This window comes from Psammomys obesus, unplaced genomic scaffold (assembly GCF_907164565.1).
Source record: "Psammomys obesus unplaced genomic scaffold, mPsaObe1.curated_primary_1811, whole genome shotgun sequence".
In the NCBI taxonomy this organism is placed as follows: Eukaryota; Metazoa; Chordata; class Mammalia; order Rodentia; family Muridae; genus Psammomys; species Psammomys obesus.
In genome coordinates, this window is record NW_026585644.1 from 56,283,996 (window position 1) to 56,304,340 (window position 20,345).

The window sequence follows — 20,345 nt, forward strand, 5'->3', positions numbered from 1 at the left end:
CAGACCCAGTATAAAGTACAGACTTCAGGAATAAAGAGCAAAGGTTACAGATAAGCAGAGGGCTAGAGGTAGGCATAAGAAACATCAAACAAAAATCATCCCAGTCAGCTGGGGTGGTTCAATATATGGAAATCCATGTATGTAATCCACCATATAAAGAAACTGAAAGAAAAAAAAAACATAGGATAATCTCCTAAGATTTTCTGATTCTGAATCAGAATTTGATTGATGCTGAAAAAGCATTTGACAAAATCCAACACCCATTCATGTTTAAAGTCTTGGAGAGATCAGGGATACAAGGCACATTCTTATAAATAGTGAAGATAATAAACAGAAAGCCTATAGCCAACATCAAACTAAATGGAGAGAAACTTAAATCAATCCTACTGAAATCAGGGACAAGACAAGACTGCCCACTCTCTCCATATCTCATCAATATGGTACTTGAAATCCTAGCTAGAGCAATAAGACAACTAAAGGAGATCGATGAGATGTAAATCGGAAAGAAAGACAACATATATGAGTGACCCTAAAAATTCAACCAGCAAACTTCTTCAGCTGAAAGACACCCGCAAGAAAGTGGCTGGATAAAAATAATTAACTCAAGAAAATCAGTAGCCCTCCTGTATACAAAAGACAGAGGGGCCGAGAAAGAAATTAGGGAAACTACACCCTTCACAATAGCCACAAAGAACATAGAGTGCCTTGGTGTGACTCTAACCAAGCAAGTGAAAGACCTGTTTGAAAACAAAACAAAACAAACAAACAAACAAACAAACAAAACACTTCAAGTCTCTGAAGAAATAAATTGAAGCAGATATCAGAAGATGGAATGATCTCCTGTGCTCATGAATTGGTAGGATCAACATAATGAAAATTGCCATCCTACCAAAAGCAATCTGCAGATTCAGTGCGATTCCTATCAAAATACCAACACAATTCTTTACAGAACTTGAAAGAGCAATTCTCATTTTCATATGAAAAACCAAAAAACTCAAAATTGCTAGAATAATTTTCTACAATAAAAGATCTCTGTCTCTGAATCAAGCTGAACTACAGAGCAATAGTAACAAAAACTGCATGGTACTGGCAAAGAAACAGAATAGTGGATGAGTGGAATCAATAGAAGACCCAGAAATAAAACCTAACACCAATGGATACTTGATTTTTGGCAAAAGCCAAAATCATACAATGGAAAAAATAATAATTCAGCATCTTCAATCAATGTGCTGGTCTAAGTGGATGTCTACAAGTAGAAAAATGCAAATAGATCCTCTGTGGTCAGGTAAGGCTGCTCCCTACATAATACATATTGATCACCCTGCACAAAACTGAAGTCCAAGTGACTCAAAGACCGAAAAACCAGACACACTAAATCTGTTAGAAGAAAAAGTCGGAAAGAGGCTAGAACTCTTTGCCTAGGAGACAACTTCCTGAACAGAACACAAACAGCATAGGCTCTAAGATCAAAAATAAATAAATGGGACCTCATGAAACTGAAGAGCTTTTGTAAGGCACAAGACGCTGTAGTCAAAACAAAATGACAGCCTACAGACTGGGAAAGGATCTTCACCAAACCTATATATAGCAGAGGGCTAATATCCAGAATATATAAAGAACTCAAGAAGTTAAAAAGCAACAAATCAAGTAATCTGTTTAAAAGACTGGGTACAGAGCTAAACAGAGAATTCTCAATAAATTATCGAATGGCAGAGAAACACTTAAAGAAATGCTCAACATCCTTAATCATCAGGGAAATGCAAATCAAATCGGCCCTGAGATTTCACCTTATAACTATCAAAATGGCTAAGAACAAAAACTCAAGTGACAACACCTGCTGGAAAGGATATGGAGAAAAAGGAACCCTTCTTTCTAGTGGGAATGTAAACTTGCACAACCACTTTGGAAATCCATCTGGCACTTTCTCAGATAATTAGGATTAGTGCTACCTTAAGATTCAGCTATACCACTCTTAGGCATGTATTCAAAATATGCTCAAGAATACAACAAGGACATTTACTCAACCATGTTCATAGCAACTTTATTTGTAAAAGCCAGAATCTGGAAACATCCCAGATGTCCCTCAATGGAGGAATGGATGCAGAAATTGTGGTACATTTACACAATGGAATACTACTCTGCAATTAAAAACAAGGAAATCATGAAATATGAAGGCAAATTGATGCATCTAAAAAAGATCATCCTGAGTTAGGTATCTCAGAAACAGAAAGACACACATGGTATATACTCACTTATAAATGGGTATTACAAATATAATGTAGGATAAACATACTAAAATCTGTAAATCTAAAGAGGCTAAGCATGAAGAAGAAGGACTCCTGGACCAGATGGCTTCAGCGCAGAATTCTACCAGACCTTCAAAAAAGAGCTAACTCCAATTCTCTTCAAACTATTCCACAAAATAGAAACAGAAGGAACATTACCAAACTCATTCTATGAAGCCACAATCACCTTGGTACCTAAACCTCACAAAGACTCAACAAAAAAGAGAATTTCAGACCAATCTCCCTTATGAACATTGATGCAAAAATACTTAACAAAATACTTGCAAACCGAATCCAAGAACACATCAAAGATATTATCCACTATGACCAAGTAGGCTTTATCCCATGTATGCAGGGGTGGTTCAATATACGGAAATCCATCAACGTGATCCACCATATTAACAAACTGAAAGAAAAAAACCACATGATAATCTCTCTAGATGCTGAAAAAGCATTTGAAAAATCCAACATCCATTCATGTTTAAAGTGCTGGAGAGATCAGGGATACAAGGCACATATCTAAACATAGTAAAGGCGATATACAGCAAGCCAATAGCCAACATCAAACTGAACGGAGAGAAACTTAAAGCAATCCCACTGAAATCAGGGACAAGACAAAGCTGCCCACTCTCTCCATATCTCTTCAACATAGTGCTGGAATTCCTTGCTAGAGCAATAAGACAGCTGAAGGAGATCAAGGGGATACAGATGGGAAAGGAAGAAGTCAAATTATCACTATTTGCAGATGATATGGTAGTTTACATGAGTGACCCCAAAAACTCTACCAGGGAACTCCTACAGCTGATAAACATCTTCAACAAAGTGGCCGGATACAAAATTAACTCAAAAAAATCAGTAGCACTCCTGTATACAAAAGACAAAAGGGCTGAGAAAGAAATTAGAGAAACAACACCATTCACAATAGCCACAAATGACATAAAGTACCTTGGTATAACCCTAACCAAGCAAGTCAAAGACTTGTATGAAAAAAAAAAATTCAAGTCTCTGAAGAAAGAATTAGAGGAAGATATGAGAAGATGGAAAGATCTCCCACGCTCATGGCTTGGCAGAATTAACATAGTAAAAATGGCCATCTTACCAAAAGCAATCTACGGATTTAATGCAATTCCCATCGAATTGCCAACACAATTCTTTACAGAAAAATTCTCAACTTCGTATGGAATAACAAGAAACCGAGAATTGCTAAAACAATCCTCTACAATAAAAGATCTTCTGGAGGTATCTCCATCCCTGATCTCAAGCTGTACTATAGAGCAACAGTTATAAAAACTGCATGGTACTGGCATAGAAACAGAATGGTGGATCAATGGAATCGAACAGAAGACCCAGAAATAAACCCACACACTTATGGACACCTGATTTTTGACAAAGATGCCAAAACCATACAATGGAAAAAAGATAGCATCTTCAACAAATGGTGCTGGGCCAACTGGATGTCAACATGTAGAAAAATGAAAATAGATCCATACTTATCACCCTGCACAAAACTGAAGTCCAAGTGGATCAAAGACCTCAACATAAAACCAGACACATTAAATCAGCTAGAAAAAAAAAGAGGGGAATACCCTAGAACTCATTGGTGCAGGAGAAAACTTCCTGAACAGAAAACCAACAGCACAGGCTCTAAGAGCAACAATCAATAAATGGGACCTCATGAAACTGAAAAGCTTCTGTAAAGCAAAGGACACTGTCATCAATACAAAGCAACTGCCTAAAGATTGGGAAAGAATCATCATCAACCCTTTATCTGACAGAGGACTCATATCCAGTATATAAAAAGAACTAAAGAAGCTGAAAAGCAGCAAATCAAGTAATCCACTTAAAAAATGGGGAACAGAGCTAAACAGAGATTCTTTGTAGAGGAATATCAAATCACAGAGAAGCACTTAAAGAAATGCTCAACCTCATTAGCCATTAGGGAAATGCAAATCAAAACAACCCTGAGATTTCACCTTACACCCGTCAGAAGGGCCAAGATGAAAAACTCGAGGGACAACACATGCTGGAGAGGTTGTGGAGAAAGGGGAACCCTTCTCCACTGCTGGTGGGAATGTAAACTTGTACAACCACTCTGGAAAGCAATCTGGCGCTTTCTCAGACAACTAGGAATAGCGCTTCCTCAAGATCCAGCCATACCACTCCTAGGCATATACCCAAAAGAGGCTCAAGTACACAAAAAGGACATTTGCACAACCATGTTTGTAGCAGCTTTATTTGTAATAGCCAGAAGCTGGAAACAACCCAGATGTCCCTCAACTGAGGAATGGATGCAGAAACTGTGGTACATCTATACAATGGAGTATTACTCAGCAATGAAAAATAAGGAAATCATGAAATTTGCAGGTAAATGGTGGGACCTGGAAAGGATCATCCTGAGTGAGTTGTCCCAGAAGCAAAAAGACACACATGGTATATACTCACTCATATAAACATACAACATAGAATAAACCCACTAAAATCTGTACATCTAAACATACTAAGCAAAAGAGAGGACCCTAACTAAAATGTTCAATCCCCATCCTGAAAGGCAAACAGGACGGACATCAGAAGAAAAAGAAATTAGGAAACAACCTCGGAACCTGCTACAGAGGGCCTCTGAAAGCCTCTGCAGTATAGACTGTCAAAGTAGATGCTGAGCCTGATGGCCAACTGATGGGCAGAGTGAATGGAATTTTATGTAAGAAGTGGGAAATAGTAAGACCTGGAGGGGATTGGAACTCCACAAGGAGAGCAACAGAACAAGATAATTTGAACACAGGGAACTTCCCAGAGACTCATACTCCAACCAATGACTATTAGTGGAGATAACCTAGAACTCTTGCACAGATGTAGCCCATGGCAGTTCAGTGTCCAAGTGGGTTACATAGTAATGGGAAGAGGGACTGCCTCTGACATAATCTGATTGGCCTGTTCTTTGATCACCTCCCCCTGAGGTGGGAGCAGCCTTACCAAGCCAAGGTAGAGGACAATGCAGCCAATATTGATGAGAACTGATAGACTAAGATCAGAAAGGAGAGGAGAACCTCCCCTATCAGTGGACTTGGGGAGTGGCATGCATGCAGAAAAGGGAGGGAGGGTGGGATCGGGAGGGGAGGAGGGAGGGGCTTATGGTGGTTAAAAATGAATAAAGTGTAATTAATAAAAAAAGATTATTAATCCTCATTTCGAAAGGCGAATGGGATAGACATTGGAAGAGGTAGAAAACAGGGAACAGGACAGCAGCCTACCACATAGGGCCTCTGAAAGAATCTACCCAGCAGGGTATTAAAGCAGATGCTGAGGCTCATAACCAAACTTTGGGCAGAATGCAGGTAATTGTACGTAATAAGGGGAGATGAAAGACCTGGAGCAGGCAGGAGTGCCACAAGGAGAACAACAGAACCAAATATCTTAGCACAATCTTTTCTGAGATTGATTCTGTAACCAAGGCACATTCGTGCAGATAACCTAGAACCCTTGCACAGATGTAGCCCATGGCAGCTCAGTGTCCAAGTGGGTACCCTAGTAAGGGTACTGTCTCTTATGTGGACTCAGTAGCTGGCTATTTGATCACCTCCTCCTGACGGTGGGCAGCCTTATCAGTCCCCAGAGGAAGACAATAGAGACAATAATGATGAGATCTGGTAGTCTAGGGTCAGATTGAATGGGAGGAGGTCAGTCCTTATCAGTGGACTTGGGGAGGGGCATGGGAGGAGAATAGGGAGGGAGGGTGGGATTGAGAGGTGAGGAGGGAGGGAGCTACAGCAGGGATACAAAATGAATAAATTGTAATTGATAAAAAAATAATTAATTTAAAAATAAAACAAAGATTACAATCTAGAATAAAGGAAAAGGAACACTTATAAGCACGAAAATAAAAATAGTCTTAAAATTCAATATTTTTAATAGGAAAAGCTAAAAAGAAAATTAATAAAAATGAGAAGTTTTGTCTGGAGCAGTGAGAAACTTGAATTCTTAAGGGTCCAGTTTTGACAGACAAAAGAAGAGAAGTAAAATCTAGGACAGTAAGATGACCTAAGAAAACAATTCCAATAAGGAAAAAGAAATTTGTCGAATAGAAAGAAATTAAAACCTAATGACTAAAACTCACCTGAGAATGCTTGGTACAGTGTGAGCATACATCAACAAGCATGACCAAGTGCAATGGGTCCTTGGTCTTGGACAAATTGACTAATGAATTTCCCAGAGCCCTGTGTCATAGCTGTGAAGCGAGGAATGCTGCGCAGAGGCAGATAATTGGAAAATAACAACAACAAAAAAAATGTGACATCATTTGCTAGAAAATGGAAACATTGTTTTATCATGTACCTTCCAAGAAAGTGAAAGTCAGCATTTTAAGAAACAAAATAGACTATTAGGACAGCCTTACATGAGTTTCTCCTGGGCAGGCACTTCAGTATGGATGGTATATGGCTCAATTTGTAGGGCAAGGGGAAAATACATAAATATTCACCAAAGAGGGTAATTGAGTCACAAGTCACATAACCTATTTCAAAAATCCATCTCTATCCAATAAAAATATTACAGAAGAAATACAGAAAATTTCCTTGGGGGATATAGGGCTGTTCAGTCTTTCTACCTGATGAGGAAAGGATAGTAGCTCCACAAGGACCAAATATATCTGGGCACAGGGTCTTTTCTGAGACTGACATGCAACCAAGGACCATGTATGAATGTAACCTAGAACCTCTACTCAGATGTAGCCTGTGGTAGCTCAGTAACCAATTGGTTTCCCATAGTGAGGGGAACAAGGACTATTTCTAACAGGAACTCAATGACTGGCTCTTTGGCCTCCCCACCCCCCCAACGGAGGAGCAGTCCTGTTAGGCCACAGAGGAGAGCTTTGCAGCCAGTCCTGAAGATACCTGATAAAACAGGATCAGATGAATGGGGAGGAGGTCCCCCCTATCAGTGGACTTGGCAAGGGGCACGGTGGAGACGAGGGAGGGAGGGAGGGACTGGGAGGGAATGAGGGATGGGGACACGGCTGGGATACAGAGTTAATAAAATGTAACTGATAAGAAAAAAAAAAGAAATACAGAAAATTAAAAGCTCAATCACTACCTGTTCTTTAAGCGCATGGTATTAAATAACTCACCAAAGAGACATTTACATTGCCATGAAGAGAGAGAGAGAGGCAAAGACATTTAATTTCATTTTGTCTTAGTGCTTCCCTGGGCTTATCTGCTTGGTGGGACTAGATTTGAGATCCAGCTCACTCAGATTATGTTTTAAGTGGAGAAATATATTGAATCTCTCTGAGCCACAGCTTGTTAGTCTATAAACTCTGTAACAATAAAGGTGATCTATTTATGTGTGAGACCATCCTAATAGGAATTAAAAAGCTACTATGAAAATCTAAACATGTAACTTGGAAAGAAACTGATAATGTACAATGAAAACATAGTAATGGCAAAGGTTCAACAATATTTTATTCTGTTTACTCTCTGTCTCCAGGACATCATTGTTCATATCTCTTTAGTAGTTAATAAGATTTCTGTATTCATTTCTATGGAAATACAGAAATTGTGTATCTATGGAAATACAGAAATTGTGATCTTTGTAAATATTATCTAAACTTTGTCTCCTTTATTTATATATTTCTTTATATGTATTGTTTCATAAGTGTCCTACTAAGCTACCCAGTCTGGCTTTGAACTCAGGATCCTCACACTTATGTTTCTCAAGTGCAATATTACCGGAGTACAATCACATTTGGACAATAGATATTGAATTAGTCTGAATATGCTATTTCTTTCTGTTAAATATAATAATTGTTATATATGTTTTATATATTACATATATATACAAATCAAAGGAAAAATTGAAATATATTCCTAAATAAATAAATACAAAGTTTGAATCCTAATAGCAACTTTGTTTATCATCTTTGTCCCCTACAACTAATAATTTTCTTTTATTAGTATTTATTTTCCATAGGTACATAACATAATGGAGGCAGTAAATCAGATCTCCAATATTGGCTTAATAACAAACTTCCAACATTAACTTAAAATCATTCTGAATTAAATAGAGAAAACCTCAATAGTCAATACTGACCCACAGTTTAACTGTTGCAGCCAGTCATAGAATTGAGATCAAAAGCTGCCCATTTCCAAAATATGGTCACCTTCAGAAGCCCAACTATATTTCCTATTTTGTATCCTAGATCTTACATAATATATTCATTTTTCTCTGTGCAGAAATGGTGCACTGCAAGCAAAACTTTCTTCTGTTAAATAAAATATAAATAGGTTTTTATTTCAAATCTTGAATGGCAATTGCTTTCTTCTATGTATGTAGCTCCTAGAAAAATTTTGTAATTACAACCCAAGTCAGCAATTAAAAACAAGGAAATCATGAATTTTCAAGCAAAAGGTAGGGTGTAGAAAAAATACCTGAGTGAGGTATCCCAGGATCAAAATGACACACATAGTATATACTCACTTATAAGTGGGTACTAGACCTATGAGATAGGATAAACATACTAAAATCTGTACACCTAAAGAAGATCAACAAGAAAGAGGATCCGGGGTAAGATGATCAGTCTTCACCTAGAAAGACTGACGGGATTGACATTGGAAGTAGGAGAAAACAAGTAACAGGAAAAGAAGCCTACCACAGAGGGCCTCTGAAAGACTCTACCTAGCAGTGTATCAAAGCAGATGCTGAGACACATAACCAAACTTTCAGCAGAGTGAAGGGAATCATATGAAAGAAGGGGGAGTTAGTATGACCTAGAGGGGACAGAAGCTCCACAAGAACCAAATATATCAGGGCACAAAGGTCTTCTATGAAGCTGTGTCTCCAACAAAGTATCATGCATGGATACTACCTAAAACCGCTGCTTGGATGTAACCCATGGTAACTCAGTATCCACAGTGACTGGCTAGTTGATCTCCCCTCCCCGCTCTCCCCCCCCCCCCCCCCCCAGTGAGGAGCAGCCTTGCTAGGCCACAGATAAGGACATTACAGCCAGTCCTGAAGATACCTGATAGGCTAGGGTCAGATGGAAGGGGTCCAGTCTATGCATTGTGCTTGGTTGTTGTTTCAATCTCCAGAAGCCATTCTGGGTCCTGGTTAGCTGGCTCTGTTGGTCGTCTTGTAGAGCTCCTGTCACCTCCAGGTCCTTCTATCCTTCTATGCACTTTTCTGCAAGATTCCCTACACTTTGTCAAATGTTTGGCTATGAGTCTCAGCATGTGTTTTGATCTGTAGCTCAGGGAATCATCTCAGAGGTCAGTGTTAGATTTTGTTTTTTATATTCAGACTGTTCCAGAGAACAAATCAAAGAAGACCATATCTCTTGAGATTAATAGACATTTTTATAATGTATATCTTGCTGCAACTCCAAATAAATGATCTTTTAGAAACTATCTGTGAATCAACATTTACTTAAATTAAAAAGATTTATAGTATGAGAATGAGATATTTACTCTGTTGAAAGCTTAATCTTAAATGAAATCTTCATGAAGAGGAATAGAAATTAGCCTTGTTCTTGAAAAAGTTACATATAATTACAGTGGTTTATAGATTTTATCTCCTAGCTCTCTTTCTATAATAGCAAATGCAGGAATCTAATTCTACCCTACTAGTATTGTATATGTTCAATAGCCTCTTCGTGTGTGAAGGTATAATTATTAAATTAGAAATTATCCATTCGGCTCCTGGGAATAGCCCTTCAAAAAGATTTCTCATCAATCATATGATTATATTTTATTATGTATATTCTGTTATTATTATACTTATATTTTGACCACTTCACACTATAGACATACAGATTGCAAAAATATTCTTTTGTGACACAAGTAACATCATATTCTATTAATTTCTTTTAATAGTAATGTTTCTCTTAGAGAAAAATATAAATTATTTAAGTACTCTAATTAAATATTTGACATATTCACATATTGTAATTCTCATAACATTCTCAGTATGCTGTGGCACAGTAGGACTTGATTAATATTATTAGAAAGTTAAACATAATAGTTCTTATGATAGAACATATTTAGAATTCAACAAAGAATAGCTGAAATGGATACCACATAGTCTAGAAAAGTCAAGCAGAGTTTTTACAGCTTAAAACATTGGCCCAATAATATAAGCCAGCACTTGACAATAGTTGGTGTTCCTCCTTATTTCAAAATTGAAACACTTTGTATTTTTCCCAAGATACAGTGGAACTATGAAATTACTGTAACACTTATTTGCATCTTCTTTATCTTTATTTTTTTCATTCACTTCATTCATTTTTTCTCCATAGCCAGAATTTTTAAAATCTATAGTTCTACCTGTGTATAACAGTTTATAGTAACAATATTAGCAGCAAACACTATTTACTTTGAAATGCTTATTCTGCTTCAGTACTTTTAGAACTGTCCACATGATCTTTTATCTCCAAATCAACATCTTAGAGATGACTATTTTCTCATGATTCCACAATTATAATGAAAAGTCATATTCTACTGCATTATCAGACTTTTCAATGTAATGTGAATTTTATTTATAAACCACTTTTAATTTTTTGGATCATTTATTTTTTTAATTTATTATAATTTATTCACTTTGTATCCCAGCTGTAGCCCTCTCCCTATTCCCTCCCAATTCCACCCTCTCTCCCTTTTCTCCTCCATGCCCCTTCCCAAGTCTACTGATAGAGAAGGTTCTCCTCCCCTTCCATCTTACCCTAGCCTATCAGGTACTATTTGTATAACCTTCCTTTTTGGCCTGGTAAGGCTGCCCACTGCCCTCCGGGGAAGGGGATCAAAAAGCCAGCCACTGATTTCATGTCAGAGACAGTCTCTTTTCCCCTTCCTAGGGATCCCATTTGGAGAATGTGCTACCATGAGCTACATCTGTGAAGGGGTTCTAGGTTATCTCAATGTGTGGTCAATATCAGTCTCAGAAAAGACCACTAGGCCCAGATTTTTTGGTTCTTTTGCTCTCCTTGAGGAGCACTAGTCCCCTCCAGGTCATTCTGTCTCTCCCTTCTTTCATTAGATTCCCAGCACTCTGACCAAAGTTTGACTATGAGTCTCAGCATCTGCTTTAATACCCTGCTGGATAGGCTCCTGTCTTATTCCTTGTTTTCACCATCTTCTGTTGTCTATCCCATTTGTCTTTCTGAATGAGGATAGATCATTTTACCCAGGGATCTCCTTCTTGCTTAGCTTCATTAGGGGTACAGATTTTAGTATGTTTATCCTAATTATATATCTAATATCCATTTATAAGTGAGTATATGCCATGTGGGTCTTTTTGCTTCTGGAATACGTCACTAAGGATGATCCTTTCTAGATGCATCAATTTGCTTGCAAATTTCATGATTTTCTTGTTTTTAATTGCTGAGTAGTGTAAATGTTCCACAATTTCTGAATGCATTCCTCAACTAACGGGCATCTGGGCTGTTTCCAGCTTCTGGCTATTTTTTTTCTTTTTTTTTTAAATTTTTTATTAATTACACTTTATTCATTTTGTATCCCCCCCATAAGCCCCTCCCTCCTTCCCTGCTGATCCCACCCTCCCTCCCCTTTCTGCATGCATGCCACTCCCCAAGTCCACTGATAGGGGAGGTTCTCCTCTTCTGTCTGATCTTAGTCTATCAGTTATCATCAAAAGTGCCTGCATTGTCCTCTACTGTGGCCTGGTAAGGCTGCTCCCCCCTCAGGGGGAAGTGATCAACAAGAAGGCCCATCAGATTATGTCAGAGGCAGTCCCTCTTCCCATTACTATGTAACCCACTTGGACACTGAACTTCCATGGGCTACACCTGTGCAGGGGTTCCAGGTCATCTCCACGAAAAAGTAATGCTGCTACAAACATGGTTAAGCAAATGTCCTTGATGTGTACTTCAGCATCTTTTGAATATATGCCTAGGAGAGGGTATAACTGGGTCTTGAGGTAGCACTATTCCTAATTATCTGTGAAAATGCCAGGTTGATTTCCAAAATGCCAGGTTGTACAAGGATACATTCCTACTATCAATGGAGGAGGGTTCCCTTTTCTCCGCATCCTCTCCAGCATGTGTTGTCACTTGAGTTTTTGACATTAGCCATTCTGATGGGTATAAGGTGAATTCTCAGGGTCATTTTTTAATCATTTTTTTTAATTTTCATTATTAGTTACATTTTATTAATACTGTATCCCAGCTGTATCCCGCTCCGTCATTCTCTCCCAATCCCACCCTTCCTCCCTCATCTCCTCCCTGCCTCTTTTCAAGTCCACGGATTGGGGAGGACTTCCTCCCCTTTCATCTGACCCTGTTTTATCAGATACCTTCAGGACCGGCTGCAAGGTCCTCTGTGGCCTAGCAGGACTGCTCTTCCCTTGAGGGGTAGGGAGGTCAAAGAGCCTTCCATTGAGTTCTTGTCAGAAATAGTCCCTGTTCCCTTTATTATGGGAAACCAATTGGCTACTGAGTTACCACGGGCTACATCTGAGCAGAGGTTCTACGTTATATCCAAACATGGTCCTTGGTAGAGTATCAGTCTCAGAAAAGATCCCTGTACCCAGATATACTTGGTCCTTTTGAAGCTCCTATCCTTTCCATGTCATACTAACTCCCCCTTCCTTCATATGATTCCCTTCACTCTGCTGAAAGTTTGGTTATGAGTCTCAGCATCTGCTTTGATACACTGCTAGGTAGAGTCTTTCAGAGGCCCTCTGTGGTAGGCTCCTGTCTTGTTACTTGTTGTGTCCTACATCCAATGTCCATCCCATTTATCTTTCTAAGTGAGGATTGGTCATCTTACCCTGAGTCCTCTTTCTTGTTTATCTTCTTTAGGTGTATAGATTTCATTATGTTTATCATATCTTATAGGTCTATATAAGTGAGTATATACCATGTGTGTCTTTCTCCTTCTGGGATATCTCACTTAGAAAGGTCTTTTCTAGATCCCACCATTTGCCTGCAAATTTCATGATTTCCTTGTTTTTGATTGCTGAATAGTATTCCATTGTGTAAAAATACCACAATTTCTGTATCCATCCCTCCGTTGATGGGCATCTGGGTTGTTTCCAGGTTCCGGCTATCACAAATAAAGTTGATACAAACATCGTTGAGCAAATGTCCTTGTTGTGTACTTGGGAAAATTTTGGGTATATGCCTAGGAGTGGTATAGCTGGGTCTTGAAAAAGCACTATTCCTATTTGTCTGAGAAAGCACCAGATTGACTTCCAAAGTGGTTGTATAAGTTTACATTCCCACCAGCAATGGATGAGGCTTCCTTTTTCTCCTCAACCTCTCCAGCATGTGTTGTCATTTGAGTTTTTATTTTAGCCATTTGAATGGGTGTAAGATGAAATCTCAGGGTCGTTTTGATTTGCATCTCCCTGATGGCTAAGGATGTTGAGCATCTCTTAAGTGTTTCTCTACCATTCTATATTCCTCTACAGAGAATTCTCTGTTTTGCTCCATACCCCATTTTTAATTGTGTTACTTGATTTATTGCTTTTTAATTTCTTGAGTTCTCTATATATTCTGGCTATCATCCCTCTGTCAGATATAGGATTGGTAAAGATCCTTTCCTTTTCAGTAGGCTGTCATTTTGTTCTGGCGACAGTGTCGTTTTTTTTTAATGTAAGATTTTTTTGTTTCATGATGTCCCATTTATTGATTGTTGCTCTTAGAGCCTGTGCTGTTGGTGTTATGTTCAGGAAGCTGTCTCCTGTGACAATGAGGTCAAGGCTCTTCCCCATTTTTTCTTCTTACAGATTTAGTTGAGGGCTTTGATCTACTTGGACTTTAGTTTTGTGCAGGGTGATATGTATGGACATATTTGCATTTTTCTGCATTTAAATATTCAGTTAGACCAGCACCATTTTTTGAAGATGCTATTTTCTTCCATTGCATGGTTTTGGCATCTTTGTGAAAAAATTGGTGTCCAAAAGAGTGTGAGTTTATTTCTGGGTCTTCTATTCAAATCCACTGATACAACATTCTGTTTCTATTCTACTACTATGAAGTTTTATTACTGTTACTCTATAGTACAGGTTGAGATCAGTTACTTCCAGAAGATCTTTTATTGTAGAGAATTCTTTTCGTTATTCTGGGTTTCTTGTTATTCCATGTAGAGATGAGAATTTTTCTTTCATGTTCTGAAAAGAATTGTGTTGAATATTCACAAATCCTGTATCTGACAGAGGGTTAATATACAGAATATATAAAGAACTCAAGAAGATAAAAACCAACAAATCAAGTAATACAATAAAAAAATGGGGTACACAGCTAAACAGAGAATTCCCAATAGAGAAATAGCAAATAGCAAAGAAATATTTAAAGAAATGTTCAGTGTCCTTAGTCATCAGGAAATGCAAATTAAAATGACCCTGTGATTTCGCCTTACACCCATCAAAAACTGAAGTGACAACACATACTGGAGAGTATGTGGAGAAAGGGGATTCCCCCCTCCATTGCTGGTAGGTATGTAAACTTGTACAACCAATATGGAAATCAATCTGGTGTTTTCTTAAGCATTCAAAATAGTGCTACCTCAAGATCCAGCCATGCCACACTTAGGCATATATCCAAAATATGCTCAAGTATTCAAGGGCATTTTTCCAACCATGTCCATAGCAGCTTTATTCATAATAGCCAGAATCTCAAAATTACCAAGATGTCCCTCAATATAGGAATGGATGCAGAAATTGTAGTACATTTACATAACGACATACAATTCAGCAATTAAAAACAAGAAAATCATGAAATTTGCAGGCAAATTGATGCAATTAGAAAAGATTATCCTAAGTGAGGTTTCCCAGAAGCAGAAAGAAATACATGGCAAATACTTACTTATAAATGGATATTAGACATGTAGTATAGAATATTCATACTAAAATCTGTACACCTATAAACGCTAAGGAAAAAAGACAACCATGGGTAAGATGCTTAATCCTCATTCAGAAAGGCAAACAGGATAAACATCAGAAGAGGTAGAAAACAGAGAAGAGGGCAAGAGCCTACCACAGAGGGCCTCTGAAAGACTCCAACCAGCAGGGTATCAACTCAGATGCTGCCATTCATAACCAAACTTTGGCAGAGTGCAGGGAATCTTATGAAAGAAGGGGGAGATAGAAAGACCTGGAGGGGACTGGAGCTCTACAAGGAGAGCAACAGAATCAAAAATTCTCAGCAAAGTGGTATTTTCTGAGACTGATACTCCAACCAAGGCATCCAATTCATAAAGATAACCTAGAACCCCTGAACAGATGTAGTCGATAGCAGCTCTGTGTGCAAGTGGGTTCCCTAGGAAGGGGAACAAGTGCTGTCTCTGGCATGAACTCAGTGGCTGGCTCATTGATCATGTCCCCCTAATGGGAGACAGCCTTACCAGGCCACAGATGAAGACAATGAAGCCAGTCCTGACGAGACCTGATAGACTAGGTCAGGTGGAAAGGGAGGAGAACTTTCCCTATCAGTGGACTTGGGGAAGGACATTGGAGGAGAAGTGTTAGGATGGCAGGATTGGGATGGGACAAGAGAGGGGGCTCTATCTGGGTTAAAAGTGAATAAATTATAATAAATAAAACTATACTAAAAAGAAAAAATAAATAAAAATAAAATATCTCCTGGTATTTCCATTCCTGATCTCAAGTAGGCCTATGGAGCAACACTAATAAAAATGGCATGGTACTGATATAGAAACAGACTGGAGGATCGATGGGAATTGAATCAAACACCCTGAAATAAACCCATACACCTATAGACGCACGATTTTGCAAAAAAAACCAAAACCACACAATGGAAAAAAAGATAGCATCTTTAATCAATGGTTCTGATCTAACAGATATCTAGATGTAGAAAAATGCATATAGATCCATATGTATCACCCTGTGCAAAATAAAGTACAAGTAGATCTAAGACATCAACATAAAGCCAGACACACTATATCTGTTTAAAAGAAAATTGGGGAAGAGCCTAGAACTCATTGGCATAGGAGACGGCTGCCTGAACGGAAGGAACACCAAGAGCTCAGGCTGTAAAAGTTACAATCTATAAATGGGGCATCGTGAAATGGAAAATCCTTGGAAAACCTTTATAAACAGAACAAAAGGATTGCCTACAGACTTGGAAAATCATTTCACCAACCCTCCATCTCACAGAGGGCTAATATCAAGATTTTATAAAGGACTCAAGAAATCAAACACCAAAAAAAAATTATTCAATTTAAAAATAAGGTGCAGAGCTAAATAAATAATTCTCTACAGTGGAATATCAAATGAGGATGAAACACTTAAAGAAATACACAGAGTCCTTATTCATCAGAGAAATGTAAATCCAGTGACCCTGAGATTCCATCTCACACCCACGAGAAAGGCTAAGATCTGAAGACATTGTAGAGAAAGGAGATCCATCCACCACTGCTGGTGGGAGTGCAAATTTGTAAAAACCACTTTGGAAATCAATCTAGTGCTTTCTCAGAAAAACAAGAATAGTGCTACCTCAAGACCCAGCTGTATCTTTCCTGAGTATATATATCTGAAAGATTCCCTACCATTCAACAAGGACATTTGCTTAACTATGTTCAAAGCAGCTTTATTTGTAATAGCCAGAATCTGGAAACAATTTAAATGTCTTTCAATGGAGGAATGAATACAGAAATTGTGGTACATCTACACAAGAGAACACTACTCAGCTATTAAAAACAAGGAAATCATGAAATTTGCAGGCAAATGGTGGGATCTAGAAAAGATCATCCTGAGTGAAATAACTAAGAAGCACAAAGACATGCACAGTATATACTTAATTTTAAGTGGATATTAGCCATATAATATATGATAAACATTCTTAAATCCACAGACCTAAAGAACCTAAACAATAAGGAGGACTGAGGGAAGGTGTTTAATTTTCATTCAGAAGGTAAAACAGAATAGACACCTGAAGCAGTAGAAGAGAAGAACCAAGAGAGTAGCTTCCCACAGATGTCCTCTAAAAGATTCCACCCAGCAGGGCATCTAAGCAGATGCAGAGACTCACAGCCAAACTTTGGACAGAGTACAGGGAGTCTTATGGAAGAAGGGGGTGGTAGAAGGACGTGAAGGGGACAGGAGTCCCACATGGAGACCAACAATGGAAAAAATATCTGGGCCCAGGGGAACTGCAGAGACTTATGCATTAACCATTGACTATGCATGGAGAGGACCTAGAACACCTGCTTAGATGTAACCCACAGACGGTTCCATCTCCATGTGGGTCCTCTAACCTAGAGAGAAGAAAGTCTCTGACATGAACTAGGTTGCCTGTCCTTGATAATTTCTTCCTGGTTGGACGATCTAGCCAGCACACAGACCAAAAGGAGCAAGATAGTCTTGATGGGACCTGATAGGCCAAGGTCAAACAGTAAGGGAAGAGGTCTTCCCCTATCAGTGAATGAGGGGAGAGGGATAGGGGAAGAAGATGGATGGATGGGGGGACAAGAAAAAGATGAGGAATGGGGCTACAACCAAGATACAAAGTAAATAAATTGTAAATAATAACAATAATTATTATTATTATCATTATTATTTTCAGAAGGATTGCAATCTTCCCAAGAGAAATATTTTAAGACACTATTTCATTATTTTCAAGATCATAATTTTTCACTTAAAGTCTCTCTTTACCCTGATCTCACCGTTATGCTGATGTCTTGCTACTATCCACTTTAAATCTATTTTTTTTACTTTTAATTCCTAGTGTGATTATGACATCCATTTGTGTTTTCTTTGTCCTTATCTAATTCACAATCAATATTCTTTAAAATCTTTACCTATATATTTTCCATATATGTAAATGTAAATGGGTATTTTTTTTCTCCTTCCAGTTCATACCTTCCTGTCTTTGCAGGTATTTCTTTTTTTAATTAAATTTTTATTTTTATATTAATTACAGTTCATTTATTTTGTATCCCAGATGCAGCCCCTTCCCTCATTCCCTCCCAATCTCACCCTTCCTCCCTCATCTCCTACCTGCCCCTCTCTAAGTCCACTGATAGAGGAAGTCCTCCCCCCTTCCATCTGACCTTAGCTTATCAGGTCTCAATTAGGACTGGCTGCAATGTCCTTCTCTGTGGTCTAGCAAGGCTATTCCTCCCTCATGAAACAGGGAAGGTCAAAGAGAGAGCCAATAAGTTCATGTCAGAGACAGCCCCTGTTTCCCTTACTAAGGAATCAGGTATTTCTTTTTAATGAGTTTATTTTCCATTGTACATTGTCACATAAGCATTACATAATTCTTCATCATTGTGTTTTTACAGAATATTTTCTTCAGTGTAGTGTAGATTGAAGTTAATTTTCCAAATACTAATTTGATTTATTAAATACTTACCTTAATTTTAAGTTTAGTGAAATACAGCTTTAATTACGATTTCAGGCTTAGCATATCCATTTGATATCTTCCAGATTCTACAACTTTTAAACATTATTTGTCTTTACTTTGAACATTGCTATAAAAATCTGTTCAACTAATGCCAAATTACTTAATGCCAGTTTCCTATTAATTTGGAAGTATTTGCCATTGCTGCTTTTGATAACTAATGTTGTTTATTATTCTATAGCCTATTTTTTCCAAAATGATCTGACCACACATGTCCCTTGCTGTAGGTTAAACTACTCTATGGTTCAGTATAGTCATGTTTTTATTTAACATTTATTTGGGCTGGTATGCTATTTCCATTATTTTTAATATAACAGCTTTACTAATTAGTTGAGAATTTCATAAAAGCATAATATAAACTTTGATTATACTCACCTATTTCTACCCTTCAATCTATATGAGTATCTAGTTTCCCTATTAGTACTTCCAAATTCAAAAACAATGAGAAAATATTATTTGAAAGTGCTGAGGGGAATGATATTGTAAGATACAGACTCTTGGAATAAAAGTTTGAGTCATTCAACTATGTTAAAGACTCAAAATTAAGTCTTCATTGATGCTGGAAAAAACAGGATACAGAGAATCTAGGAAGGAAATCTTCATTTTGAGTTTGACTTTTTTAATCTTCAAAAATAAATGTTAATACCTTATCTCCTTATCACGTTTTCACCTTTTCTTTCTTTAGAATATTTATGTGCATACATACACCATCAATTTAATTTCACTTTCTTTTCTTGCTGATTATAATGTTGTACTTTCAATTTCATTTTGCTGTTAGTGTGTCATAAATAAATGAATGCTCAGTATATTTCAGTGAACTGAAATTTGTAAAAGCATTTGTAGTCATGAAGCAGAAGAACAAGATGGAGGCTAAAGAGGGAAAGCAACCAAAAAATTTGCAACGAGGAAGGTGAGCGACTCCATAGACAAGACTAACTTGGACTTGGTGGAGAGACTAGCAGAGGCTCAGGGCACTAAACAGTGTCTGAAGGTGATGTGTGGCTCATTAGAAATACACTAAAATGCATATTTTAGGTACATATTTAAGGTGTAATGTATGAAATGATATGCACTACTACGATGTAAGAGGCACCATGTGCAAAAAAGTCTACACTATGCAATGGCTCTAAAAGACCACTTAATGTGATGTAAAGTCCCACCAGCTTTGGACAGTGGAAGTGGTGAGACTGGAATGGTTAAAGTCTTTCTCCTTTGTTTAGTGTAGTTCTCTATCTTCTTAAAGAATTGTCCCTGTTTTTGTTTTCTCTATCTACATTTTTTGGTACATTTTCTTGCTTTGTGACACCACAATTCATGTGGAAATATCTACCAAATCCAAAAATCTTCCAGTATTAGCTGAGAATTTAATTGGATGAAAGTCTGAAAAATGTAGATGTGCAAAATAGATGGCTATATCTTGCTAGTGGAAAGTACTGAACAAATTTATTGTTGTACTGAAATGCAAATGTGACAGAAAGGTGAATACGGAATATAAAGAAAGAAAGAAAAACATTAACAAAACAAAAACAGGCAAAATAAATGACATTAAATTTGAAATCTGCACCTTAAAGTAAAGAGTTAATGATAAGAGAAATGAACATACCTGGGTAACCAGCGCCAAATAATACATAAGATGAGGAGCTGATAACTATAACTATAACTATAACTATAACTATAACTATAACTATAAC